Here is a 12,781-nt window from a genome sequence, read left to right as displayed (position 1 = left end):
TGCACAATATGTTAACCACTTTCACCATTGGTCAGTTTCTGATTGCTGTTGACTAGAGATTTGTGCAGGTTCTCGAATACTCATTAACATCTGAGGCGCCAGTATACTGAAAATCCATTCATGGTGAAGAGGTACATGAAGGGTGTTGTGAGGCAAAGTAGTCCCCAAAGAAAAGTTATTTTTTCAAATTTTCCACCTTCATCAACTTTACTTATAAAAACTCAGAAGACGTGTAGGTTCACTGGTAGTTTGGATAGTAAATAAAATGGTTATATTTGTGTTGTAGTCATGGCGACCCCTGGTTCCTATCACCACCACTGTAAAGAAATCTGAGTCTCTACAATCAACCATTTCACATCAAATCACTCTGATTTTTTCTGAACTATGGAGGAATATTCATAAAAATGTCTGGAATTCCATTTTAATGTCGACCAAAGTGGCTCTGTGGTCAGAAACTGACCACTGATGAAGGATAATAAAGTAAGAAGCCACGAGAGGCTGTGCGTTACTGCGATTTTATCATGGGAGGGGTGTAAAACCTCCTTCCCTGTGATAAGACGGCAGTACCGTTGCCAAGCAACCATGCACCACTGAATGTTAAGGAGAACGTTCAGTTGCCCATCACTGTATATTGCGGTCATTTCATGAAATTTTTTAACTTTTTGTCGTATAAGAACAAACATACGATAATGCAGCACTGTATAATACAGAGACTTTCACTTTATAGGTACTTTTTGGTCACCAAATTACCACCGAGTCTTATTTAGCACCAATCCAGCAGCATCCCTCTTCTCACGCTGGGGCTAAATCTCAAACGGCTCCCTGCTCCCTACATAGTGCACTATGTAGGAATTTAAACAGTGCCCAACAGTGCAAAATACAGCTAAAATATAGCCATTTGGGAATCAGACACATCCACACTCGATAAATGATGCACTGTTTGGCTGTAGAGGCGAGAATTTCTAAACTTTCATAGCTAGAACACTATTTAGGGAGTACAGAGCCGTTTGGGATTCAGCCTGGGTTTGACGCAACTTCTGACTGAGACACGGACATTTGAAGTGTGTAAATCATTCAAGTGACATTTTTAGACTTTTATACTGATATTTTACAGTTAATCGAACCGTAACTACTTTAATTTAAGCCTGTGATATTAATGCTGGAGTTGTTTAGGCTGTTGGCTCTTTTAGCCTGTTAGCTAGCTGACCAGCCTAGTTCTAGTTCTTGTCAGCCCCTCAATTTAAACAAAAAATGGGTTCTTACTTCATCAATATACTCGGTGCTCCATGCGAGCAGCACGAGAGTCAAAGATTATTCCATTAACAGCCCAAGGGTTTTTTCGTGCTGTGGTGCGGTGATACAGAGTTTAGTCACTGTGAAGTGGTCATAGGTGTGTGTATGTCATGGATTTTACAACGGCTTCGCAACTCAGCCAATCAGATTTTTAGACCGGAACTATCCGTTTTATAAGGGATGATAAAGGATGGCTAACACACACTGCAAAAACACATAAGCTACAGTCTCTAACTGTGGTTTAAGGTGGAGCAACATAAGTTTCCAATAAAGTGGCCAGTGAGTTCATATTAATGTAACGCTAAAGAATCAAAATGACGTTATTTCAGCTAAGCTAAACGCAACATTCAAGTTACAAAGGAACCATCAAAGGGCTGGCTATCCATAGTTTCTGGATGGAGTCGGTGGGGTTTGTTTGTGTTTGGATGTATGTATGCCGGAGCGTGTTTCACCACCTAAGCAGGAAAAACAACATTGGCAACACTGGCATCGCGGTTCAGCACATCACGCCTGAATAATTAATCCGACACTTCCAATGAATTTCAAACACTTCGGCTCGGCTTTGATGCTCCGCTGGTGAAGGAGGGAAGAGAACGGAGAGAAAGATCTGCTCTCGCTCCCTCAGTGCGCGGACTAGCAGGGGAAACCCACTTTCAGACAGATCCATCTGTTTCTCTGCTCATTAGCTATGCAAAAAAAAGCAAAAAATAAGCAATCAGCGCTGCTGTTGGTGCTTTTGTTATTTGTGTGTCAGATTCATGCTGTCCTGTGCAGGGAGCTGTCGCTCTGACCAGGCCTGGAACAATGACAGACTGTCTCCCCAGACCTGATGGGACACGGGAACGGAGTAGGGACGTTTTTCGACTAAGGATTAACTCATGCAACCGTTCAAAACTTTCCGAAAACAGATATAACTTTGGTTTTCACATTTTTGCCATGCTTTTGTGATTTTTCATGTCGAAACAAATAGAAATAAGTGAAATATGATGTCAAATGATTAAAATAGTGAATCAAGATTGCACCAAATGCATCTTATTTGCCCAAATTTGACCGTAAAGAAAGACTTGTTCCATTTAAAAAGCAGTGGACAAAATAATCTGCATCAGAATGTATCGATTACATTCAATGATTCAATAACACTGTTTATACATTAATTCATACAGCTCATGGATTCTTGTTACAGTGGAGGCTCTCGAGGGGAACTGGAGCTCCACTTTGCTGTTGTTTTTGTTTGTTGATTTATCCACAGCTCTCGTGAGCTCTGTTTATTGCAGCCTGTTGAAGATGCAAATGTTTTCGCTTTAAAAGCAATTTAAAAGCTGTATTTCGATGAGGGGGCTAAAGTTACGGCTTCTATCATAGTAACATACAGTGCACAGAAGCTGGGCTTCAGCCTGGACCACTCGGTCGAAGCACTGAAATGCATTAACGATGTTAAAAAGAATTTGTGCCATTAATGATTTAACCCCTTAATAAGCCATTGGCCAGTAGGTTTTATTACACTTCTATAACCTAAGAATAGCTCCATTAGTTTGCATTGAAGTCCCTGTAATTACTGAATAATAAGCCTTAGTATTAAATAAATCTGGAATGTTAAGTGGTTCATGTATTAATGCATTATTAACATGCTAACTTTGACATCACTGGTAATTAAATATAAATAACTATCTAATATAAATTGAATGCATAGCTAAATGAGCGATTCACAATGTCTGACATTCACAATTTCACTATATATGATTGCATTGTTATTAATACACTTTTTACAATTCATACTTAACAATAATTAATTAATGTGTTACACAAATTTTCGCTACATAGGCTATTTTTCCACATGTGCTATAGCACACCTACTGGTCAGTTAAGACAGAATGGAAACATGGCCAGCTACAATGTAACATGACATTTCACAAGCTTGCATCTTAACTGACTGACTAACAAACAAGAAACAGGTGATGGGGATAATAAGGGGGTGGAGCCACATTGTTCCAAGGAGAGGGTACTAATTGTGCCCAACTGTAGTAGGTAGTATGCAGGAGGCTACCAACATCAATGTCCCCAGTATGCCAAAGATGGCCATGACATCACTGGGGATCTGAAGATAAAGCCAAATTTTGCTTTGAGCTGACGAGACTAACATTGCTTACAAACACTGAAAGTCAATAGTCACCCAGATCTTTTCTGAAATTACATTCCCAAAAGTTCTCTCAGCCCATTCGAACCACATCCTGGTCCTCATTAAGGTCACTGATGTGGTTTAGAACATGCAGGCGTACGGACACTAAAAGAGACTCACAATTTCTTTATGACCACCTCCTTGTTTCTACGCTCATTGTCCATTTTATCAGCTCCACTTACTATATAGGTGCACTTTGTAGTTCTACAGTTACAGACTGTAGTCCATCTGTTTCTCTGCATACTTTGTTAGCCCCCTTTTACCCTGTTCTTCAGTGGTCAGGACCCCCATGGACCCTCACAGAGCAGGTACTATTTGGGTGGTGGATCATTCTCAGCGCTGCAGTAACACTGACGTAGTGGTGGTGTGTTAGTGTGTGTTGCGCTGGTCTGAGTGGATCAGACACAGCAGTGCTGCTGGAGTTTTTAAACACCTCAGTGTCACTGCTGGACTGAGAATAGTCCACCAACCAAAAATATTCAGCCAACAGCCTCCTGTGGGCAGCGTCCTGTGACCACTGATGAAGGACTAGAGGATGACCAACACAAACTGTGCAGCAGCAGATGAGCTATCGTCTCTGACTTTACATCTACAAGGTGGACTGACAAGGTAGGAGTGTCTAATAGAGTGGACAGTGAGTGGACACAGTGTTTAAAAACTCCAGCAGCAATGCTGTGTCTGATTCACTCATAACAGCACAACACACACTAACACACCACCACCACATCAGTGTTACTGCAGTGCTGAGAATGATCCACCACCCAAATAGTACCTGCTCTGTGAGGGTCCATGGGGGTCCTGACCACTGAAGAACAGGGTAAAAGGGGGCTAACAAAGTATGCAGAGAAACAGATGGACTACAGTCTGTAACTGTAGAACTACAAAGTGCACCTATATAGTAAGTGGAGCTGATAAAATGGACAATGAGCACAGAAACAAGGAGGTGGTCATAATGTTATACCTGATCGGTGTATATCTTCAGTTATTACATTTCACAAGCTTGCATTTTTCAAGCTGCCTGCCAATATCGCATTCAAGGCTGTCAACATAAAGTGAACGTCATTAGCAGAGTTTATCTTCCACCTTCTACACAAAAAAGCATTTTTTCAACATTGGTTTTCACATTTATTCCTTTTTCCTCTAATATCACATCCAGCATGTCTAGCTATTAGAATCCTAGTTGACTAAGAATGTTAGGACTGATTAGGTTGAATACTGGACTAACAGGGCAGAGTGTTTTGTACAGTGTAGTATCTCCCTTTTTCTCTTCCCTTAGCTAAAAAACAAAACCCCGCAGACTTTAGCAGGGTTCCTGCACGCAGCCCGGTTAATCCGAGTTCAAAGGGAATCGCCGCAGCTCCACTTCTGACTGCGTTAGGGCCATGAAATGAACTTCCCCATGCTTCCCCACACACACATACACGCCCAGAGTCCGCATACATATACAGTCCTGCCTCGGGCCACAACGCAGGCGTGTGCAGTACGAAAAAATATCAAAAGGAATTCAGATGAAGTGGGCAGAGCAGGCTTGCTCATGTTGTGCTGAGGTTGTAGTTAAGCATAAGGCTGTGCACGACTGTTTCAACCACAAGGACACTCACTGGGTAACAATGATGGACACTCAAGCTCGTTTCAGCAAGTCAGGTCAGTTGGTTCTGCTCACAAATGAGTCAGCTCTTTTGGCTCCCAAACCGTTTCGTTTTTTTTTTTTCATTTCCAAAATTAGCCAAAATAGCAATATTATCAATCATTTAATTTTTCAATAAAATCTTGGTGTAATTTCTAATTGTATTATGTCTGTTACTTTAAAAAAGTCTGATGTTGATAAGTAGTTTCACTGGATCAGCAAGTCAAAAATCTTAAAACTTAAAACAGGCTGAGAATCACATGAAAATGTCCAAGAACAAAAAGCAGAGGCAGACTAAAGGAACAAGAAACAGGTGATGGGGATAATAAGGGGGTGGAGCCACATTGTTTCAAGGAAGGGGTACTGTTTGTGCTCAATAGTAGTAGGTAGGATGCTACCGACATCAACGTCCCCAGTATGCCAAAGATGGCCATGACATCACTGAGGATCAAACGCACAGTTCTGAAGATCAGGCCAAATTTTGCCTCTTTAGAGCTGGAGCTACGAGGCTAACAATGCTTACAAACACTGAAAGTCAATAGTCACCCAAATCATTTCTGAAATTACATTCCCAAAAGTTCTCTCAGCCCATTCAAACCACATCCAGGTCTTCATTAACGTCACGCAGACCTGCTGATGTGCTTTAGGAGTCAAGTCAAAGTTTATTTATAAATATTTATTATATTTATTTATTTATATTATTTGTACTTTTTACAAAGTTAAGCAGCAAAGCAGCTTTACAGAAAAAAATCCAGGTCCGAGCCTCCATGAGCGTCGCCAATGGCAACAGTGGCAAGGAAAAAACTCCCTAAGAGTAAGAGGAAGAAACTCTGAGAGGAACCAAAATTAAAAAGTGGAACCCGTCCTCCTCTGGTCAACACCGGACAGCAAACAATAACACACAGTGTGACTTACTGTGAACTATAAATATGTGCCAAATTCTGACTCCCCATAAGAGTCTGACTCCCGTCTTGTGCGCACACGTCATGCAGGCATATGGACACTAAATTAGATTCACTATTTCTGTTTGTATTTATAAACATATCTTCAGTTATAAACAATCAAGATGTAGCATCCAAATGCCTCTGTGAAGTGGGTCAGAATTCAGCACCTGTCGTCTAAAATGGCTGATCACCATGTTCAGCTACATGGTGAAGTCGTATAATGTTCTAAATCACATCAACAAGTTCTTAATGAAGGGATATCAGTCAAGGCCTGGATGCCGTTTGAGGTGGTTGAGACGTTTTCTGGATGTATTTACAGAAAAGGTTTTGGTGACTTTTGTTGGCAACATTAGCCTCGTAGCTCCAGCGCTAAACTAGACACCAAGGCCCAATCCCATTTCTTATTTTTACTCCTACCCCTTGTTTTCGAGTGTCACCTTATCCCTTGGAACTGAGTTACAAAGCATAGTGGTTGAAATCTTCCCTACGAACCCTCAAATAAAAAGAGCATCACTTCATTAACAGCTACTAGTGCTGCTCTGTAGGCGACCCTGCCAGTCTGCAGTGACAGCAGAGGAGGGTAAAGTTCAGCTCCTCACTGCTGGGCTTTAGTTACATTTAGGGCATCATATGCTTTAAAAGAAGGGGAGCAATTATTTATTATCACCCACCCCTAATTCTTCAGTGATATGAAGCTGAAGTCAGATATTCACAGCTTCATTTTTTAATTTTCCTGTTCCACCTTAAATGGAGCAGCAGTTACATTCTGGCGCTTCAGGCATCAGAACTTCTGGACTATTTAAGATGGAATGGGAAATTTAGTTAGCTAGCTACTGAGATTTTAGCATACTACAAGTGATTTCTTGTGCTTGTTATGAAGAAAAGGACCATAATACACTGAAACGACATTAAACTAAGATAATACAGTGTTTATCATAATTTTTAACAGAGAAAATTCTCACATTTGTGGGTTTCTGTGGTCTCTTGTGCTCCATCTTGCCATTTTTTTTGTTTTTTCTCATAACACTCTGTTTGAAGTCTCTGAAAAACCTCCGTTTGGAGAGCCATGTAGCCCTAACACTTCACCCTCCCCCTCTATCTCAACAAAAAATCGGGACACCCTAACTCTAGATGTGAACGCGCAAAACAGAGGGGTAGGGCTAAGTGGTAGGGACGAGGGGTGAAATGGGATTGGGCCCAAATGTCCCGGCTGTTCGACTGAGTCTGGGGTGAGTGGAGAATTGTGTAAATTTGATTATTCTGTTCTGGGCTGAACAGGGTTTCGCTGATCAATCTCCCATCGACGGCACAATTAAATACAAGACTAGGCTTAGTCTGAGTTCAGAAACCCGGCACTAAGAGTGGCAATAAATCCTGATCTGATCTAGTCTCTCCTCAACACGGCTCTGTGCTCCTGTAACTGTATGAGTATCTCTGAGCCTGAAGCAGATCAGGACAGAGAAACACTAACACAGAGTTTTGTTAAACTGTCTTGTGGGCTTTTGCCATTGACTTGTGTGATGACTGTAGATGTTCAATACTGGGCACACACCTACATTTGTGAGTGTTTTGGCTCTTAAAAAGAAGAAAAATCTGCATTTTTGTTTAAAAAAAAATGTCAAAATTAATTCCTACCTTTTACATTATTTTATACAAATCTTTTTTTAATTATTTTATTGTATTGTTTATTTTTTAAATGTATTTTGTTATGGATTTCACATTGAATAATTTAAGTCCTTTCAGTGGTGTGATTAAGGGAAATATAATCTAGTGTGATTATTTCATAATCAATTTGTTATTATTTATATATATTTTATAATTATTCTTTTATACCAGAAATATCAATTTTTTCATTTACATTTAAGTTTGCACAACAGCTGCAGTTCAGTACTAAATAACGTACTGATTATAATTATTTATTTATTATTTATCATTTTTTATTTCTTTTTAATTTATTTTATTATTTGTTTATTTTATAATTTCAGTAAGTGTTTTTAAAATGGCATATTTTTCTGTTAACGCTTGTTTAATTGTGCATCATTAAGCTGAAAATAATGTAGTGGGATTATTTAATTTAGTTTCCTCCATATTTCCTCTGTTTTTAATAAAGACATGCTTTGTCCTCGTGGGGAGCGCCAGGTGTCTCCATCTTTTCCCCCCATCTGGGGACATTTGGCCCCCACAAAGAACTAAATGCAAGCACGCACACACTGTTAGACGTTGCATCAGCCCCCTCTCGCGCTCCTCTCGCGCTCCTCACTGCTGTCCTCACTGTGATTGCACACTGCACGGAGCTGGTTACATAATAAACCTTGTCATAATGTGTGCGCGCGAGCTGGGAGGGGCTGGTGGATTAGCGGGAAAAGTGGTGGCACCATTTCACCGCGTTTTTATTCCTCCTCACGCTCCTCTCTAAAGCCTGATCGGCGCTGCCTTCAGCCCCATCTTTGTCTTGCAGCTTCAGATAAATGCGCGCAATTTGCATAAGAACGCGGCGGTTAAGGAGGAATAGAGCGGGGGGGGGGTAGAGGAGGGATAGAGCGGGGGGGTAGAGGAGCAATAGAGTGAGGGGTGGGTAGAGGAGGGATAGAGTAGGGGGGTAGAGGAGGAATAGTGTGAGGGGTGGGTTGAGGAGGGTTTGGGATGAAGCCCCTGAGTGGATTTCAAACATGCCCGGTCACGGCCACTTGGCTCGCGCGCGTTCCCTGCCGCTTGATACAAATCACTGAGTTATTGCGGAGCATTAGGAAACCATTATCGACCCGGTCTGAGCGCGAGGAGTCGCCGTTATGAATCCTGTAATAGAGCGCTGGTGACAGTCGCGCGGATCAGCCGGGACTTCCCCTGCATACATTACAGCCACCGGGAATTGGCACTCTCAGCGCGCGATACACACTGCGCTAAATTGCATTTGGGATGGGGTGAGGGGGCGGGGTGTAGAGGAGTTGGAAGGATGGGGGGGATGAAGGGATGGAGGAGTGGAGATAGAGATGGAGGGGGATGGAAGGATGGAAGGATGGAGGGGGGATGGAGGAGGATGCAGGAATGTTGGGAGAGGGGATGGAGAGGGGATGGAGAGGGATGGAGAGAGGATGGAGGGGGATGGAGAGAGGATGGAGGGATGGAGGAAAGGGGATGGAGGGATGCAGGAGGGGGATGGAGGAATGAAGGAGGGATGGAGGAGGGGGGATGGAAAGATGGAGGGATGGAGGGGGATGGATGGGATAGAGCAGTGGAGGGGGGATGGAGAGGGGATGGAGGAGAATGGATAAATGTAGGCAGGGGATGGAGGGATGGAGTGGTATGGAGGGGTATGGAGGGATAGAGGAGGGATGGAGGGATGCAGAAGGGGGATTGAGGGATAGAGGAATGCAGGGGGGTGAAGGGATGAAGGGGTGGAGGGATAGAGTAGGGATGAAGGAGGGGGTTATGTGGTTATTTTCCCAAAGCTGGGCTTATAGACCCATAACTGCTGCAGAAGAGCTTCTACTGCACCAGGTTTCATCAGGACAGCAGGTATTTCCTGTGTGAACAGTAAAGGCCCAGTTCAGTCTGTCTGTAAAGGACATGTTTACAGTCTCGGTGTTCCTATCAGTGGCTCAGTATAGCAGCGCTCGCACGAGTATGTAAAAAAAAATAAATAAACATTGATTACACTCCTCAGCTCAGAACTCAACTCCGCCTCTCAACAGAACAGTTCTGTCTGCTGGAGGAGGAGGAGTCATCAGGAGTGCGTGAGCACTGGGCAGCCTAGACATCAGCCTACAAGTCCACCATTCTGAATGAGTGCAGTCAGGAGGGAACGGCTTCAGAGAGAACACAAAGCACAAGTGAAGGGAGGATCCTGACCATTCATGAATGTTAATCACTACAACTGATTCCACTGGAGAACCACTGTAGTAGCCTGGCCCAGCGTTACTGACCTTACAAAACCTCACATTTCAGAAACAGTTACTTTAAGGGGAAAAAGTGTTCTTAAAGGGCCCAAATCCTACACATAGTCCTCCATCTCCAACAAAACAAGATCATAATTAACAACAACGTATTTCTAAATAACCGTTTTCTAACCTCTCTTTATCCATCTCAGTTAAACAGGCTCTTACTGTGCCTTTAATATGTAAATGAGCTCTGTTCTGATTGGATGCCCTTTATTGCAGCTCATTCAAAAGCAGTCCGGGCTGAAACACTCCTTATAACTTCGGCGTGAATGGGCGGGGCTAAACTGCTGCAGGTTGAATAGACAGATACATATAAATGTGTTCGTTTTTGTGATGTCACAAAAACAGGTAATTTAAAACAGGCTGTTTTTGAAGCTTTATTTCCATCTGATTGGGCACTTGGCAGTATGTTTAGAAACAACATTGCACTTCGAAAGAGAGAAGAAATTCTTTTTTTTCCTTCTTTTTTTCATGGTATGGGCATTTTAAACAGGCGTTCCAACCAAAATGAAAAATGCACCCATTGGTACATCTGTTTAAAGCATGCCTACTGGCCTCCTACGGCACCACAGTAGCACTGAGAGTGAAGTTTTCCAGTTTAAAGACTAGAAAAACCACCATTCTGATGATGTATTTTGAAGGTGGGGGAGGTTTTGAGGTGGATACTTGAGGGTAAACTGTTTAAAATAGCTGACATCATTGCTACAGAACTGAATATCGCATATTTACACTAATTAGCCTCTATATGAGTGGATTACTTTATCGTGGGGAGGGGATTCCCAGTGGTTATATGATGTATTTGTGCAAAGCATGCTGGGAATTGTAGTGAGAGAACAGCGATGGACATAAACATGAAAAATTCAGTAAAACATACAAGGCTGAGGGACGCAGAGCTGTGCTACAGAATATTACATGACCTTACAGATAACATAAACGCTAGCTTTAGGCCAGAATGCCCTTTAAACATTCGCCTTTCAAAATTTCTGGTGCGTTTGTCCAGGAAACATTTAGGGTCAGGGGTCGGGAACCCAAATGCTAAGAAGAGCCATTTTATCCTTTCAGCAAAAATCAAACCACAACATTTTATGTCCATTTTACCATCTTGGCTGTAAATGTGTCTCAGAATGTGCTGATGTGTGAGTTTAGGCTAACTAATTTAATATAAATGAAAACACAGACTTACTTTGCTCTGCTTTAAGCTTTAGCTTAGATATAGATGCTTTTCTCACATCTCCAGCAGGAAAGTTTTCCAAAAGTAGAACAGTTTCTTGTAAAATGTCTCTCAATGTTAGATTATTTTATGAGGCTGAAGTCACTTCTCATTTAAGGTAGAACGGGAAAATTTGAACGAGAAGCAGGTGAATAAGAAACTGACTTCAGCTTCGTGACTTTTTAGTGTTTGACAGTTTTTCGTTGCAGATTAAACGTATCAGGAAACCAGCTGGAGTGATTATAAATGCAAACAAGTCCATTCGTCTCTAAATTACCCTTAAATCTCTCTCTTTTCCATTTCGTTAGCTACTAGCTAGGCAAGACTGTTGTCTGCATTGCTATGGTGACCAGCAGTCTGTGTGCCAACCTTCAGGGTTAAAGGGTGAATTAGCAGTTCTACATTAACTCCAGAGTTTAAGACCATTTATTGTTAAACTGTGTTGAACGATCAGCAGAGCTTTATTTTACTGTAAAGGAGGATTATTTTATTTTTACCTACAAATCTGATTCTGCTGTGGAGCCACAACAGGGCAGTAAAAGAGCCACATGAAGCTACAGAGCTGCATGTTGCTGACCCCTGCACTGTGTAAGTAGCCGTCAAACGGTACAAATATTAATGGTATTTTAAGGTTTTCTTACCACAGTGACTCCACGCACATTTAGGCCACACTGGCTGTTTTTGAATTCTCTGTCAAAGCCGCATGCATGTGCACGCTATTTTCTACCACATAGCTGCTGACCTGCAGCAACCCCCTCCCCTCCCCTACACTCACACTCACGCTTTTATGTGCGATGAGAGAAAACCCCCTGTTCTCTGCAGAGGAGGGGAGTCGGGAGCTTTCCTCACTGCAGAAGACTCGCCAATATCAAATCATCTGAGCGAGAGACAGTAAGGGAGAAGCTTCCAGGCGTTCCCCTCTAATGCAGGCACAAACAGCAGCGCTGCTCCACTTTTATGGAGACCGTAAAGCCACCAAATTGCACCACAACGTTGATAATCCTCAACATAAATGTGATTATACAGCATTTGCCACAATGACAGCTTGGACGACATGGCTGCATTAATTTAATTGGAGTGGGTGTGAACCTCACTGCAGCACTGAGGCACGGGAAGAGCCAAGGGTGTCCCGATGCAATCTGAACAATCGATATCGGTTCAGTATAAAAAGATCAACTACTTTAACCTTTAAGTCTACTTTTCTTCATTAATAATGTGATTTCATAAAGCTGTTGTCATAATTAGTTTGATATGTAAAATTTAATCTCACGAAGCTGAAAATATGTAGATTTTTTTGCCACAAACTATCATTTTGCGCATTGCAAATCACTGCCTTCGGATAAAACCTTGTATCTCCAAAATAGTAACTTTACAGGAGAAAGAAAAGACATACTTTGCTTTTAATGTAAGTGAATGGAACCAGACATACTTCCATGTCAGTTTGGGCCGTTTCTTTTGGTCCGTTCATCATGAAATTTACACACAATGAAAAGGACAACAGGCATTTCCAAATTAAGTCAAAAACTGAAAAATGACAAAAATGGAGATACAAGGTTTTGTTCCAACAGCAGTGAAATACATGGATAGAAATAT

The 12,781-nt window shown here is 41.9% G+C and overlaps 1 protein-coding gene across 1 annotated transcript in view; it reads right to left on the bottom strand.

The window, feature by feature from the left end:
- pcp4a (Purkinje cell protein 4a) overlaps positions 1-12,781 on the bottom strand; it is a 40,023-nt gene that overhangs the window by 6,235 nt on the left and 21,007 nt on the right. The window lies entirely within an intron of this gene.

This window comes from Colossoma macropomum, unplaced genomic scaffold (assembly GCF_904425465.1).
Source record: "Colossoma macropomum unplaced genomic scaffold, Colossoma_macropomum, whole genome shotgun sequence".
Taxonomy (NCBI): Eukaryota; Metazoa; Chordata; class Actinopteri; order Characiformes; family Serrasalmidae; genus Colossoma; species Colossoma macropomum.
Note: the sequence above shows the minus strand (reverse complement) of the source record. Positions and strands in the feature narration are given on the sequence as shown.